Source organism: Bactrocera latifrons, unplaced genomic scaffold (genome assembly GCF_001853355.1).
Source record: "Bactrocera latifrons isolate USDA-ARS-PBARC rearing strain unplaced genomic scaffold, ASM185335v1 scaffold_221, whole genome shotgun sequence".
NCBI lineage: Eukaryota > Metazoa > Arthropoda > Insecta > Diptera > Tephritidae > Bactrocera > Bactrocera latifrons.
In genome coordinates, this window is record NW_017535753.1 from 183,293 (window position 1) to 184,644 (window position 1,352).

The 1,352-nt window shown below is 43.7% G+C and overlaps 1 protein-coding gene across 7 annotated transcripts in view; it reads left to right on the forward strand.

The window, feature by feature from the left end:
• Positions 1-1,352, forward strand: part of LOC108968613 (filamin-C) — a 100,979-nt gene that overhangs the window by 66,094 nt on the left and 33,533 nt on the right. The window contains exon 2 of one of the 7 annotated variants that reach the window (XM_018932735.1): positions 23-719. The exons of 5 other annotated variants lie outside the window; for them this stretch is intronic. The gene's annotated coding sequence lies outside the window, so the exon portion shown is untranslated. Of the gene's footprint in view, positions 1-3; positions 720-1,352 lie in introns of all 7 variants that reach the window. One more of the 7 variants, XM_018932734.1, reaches the window with a different exon arrangement.

The following is a 1,352-nucleotide window of genomic DNA, read 5'->3' on the forward strand; positions in this document are numbered from 1 at the left end:
AAGTTTTGTACACAACGTAAAGCAATAAAAGCAAGTCAAACAAAATCTCGCGCCAAACAATGCCAACGTCGTGATTTGATACAAAAGCAAATTCCACAACAGCACACTGAGTCAGACGCGCAGGTGCACAAGCACTCAGTACACGGCACAAACTAAAAATAAACAACAACAAATCAGTTGCGAAAGCAGTGGAGCGGAGAACATACGCAACATTACGCCCAGCCGCGTTCTTGCACTGTCACTGCCAACAAACAACAGACAACGCCACAGCCACCGCACRCTACCCACCAGCGACGCTATCAGGCCAGCAGCCAGCACTAACAGTCGCCGACAACAGCGCACCGACCAGCGCACGTCTTCGATTGCCGCTTTTTCTGCTGGCAACCGCATTTTCCTTATCGCCGCCAATAAATTCCAGCACCGTTGTTATTGCCGCAAGTGGCACACGTAACCGCTGTCGCCGGCGCACGAAACCAGCAATCGCAACAAAAGAAAAGCGTTTATACAAAAATAAGATAACAACGACAAGCGCTACAGCGACAGTGGAAAATATTGATTAAAGAAAGAATTCGCGACRACACAATCACTGTATACTGTTATTGCTGTTGTTGTTGTTGTGGCATAAAATCCGGAAATTCTGGTCGCCGAAACATCAATACAATTCGAAACTAGCCTTTCAATTCGCTCGCTACAATTTTCAGCTACGCCAGTGGAGAGAGGTGAGATTTGCGGCATGACTACAGCGTACTTGCCACACATGCACATTATTTATGTTGAATGTTTATTTTATAAATATTTTCCGGTTTGGCGAAGATTTTGATCGCCTTGCGGCATCTCCAATTAAATGGGTTGTTATGTGGCAATAATTTATTTTGACACACATACATACTAACGCAACATGTTGCATAAACTGTGTGATAGCTTCCGCGCAGTGCCTAAGTTGTCTGTTGTGGCATGCCACATGCGTGATTTGGTGCTTTTCCACAAGTTTTTTACGATTTCTTTGTGCGCTTAACAATAGAATTTATGTGTACGCTTTGGACGTTGGAAACGTTCTTTGTTGCTGTAACRGTAATCGCTTTCATCGGTGAAGTTAGATATTGCTACAGTGTGGCCATAGATATTGCTTGTGAGCGGCATTCGCTTATCAATTCCAATTACACGTAGCTCTAAAGGTTAACCAGMACACTTTGGTATATATATAGATGGATATTAGTGTGGGTCGGAACAGGTACAGGAAGCCCAAAAAAAAAGAACAAAAAACAAGTAAGGAAGGGCTAAGTTCGGGTGTCACCGAACATTTTATACTCTCGCATGATAAAGTGATAATCGAGATTTCAGGCGTGGTTGTG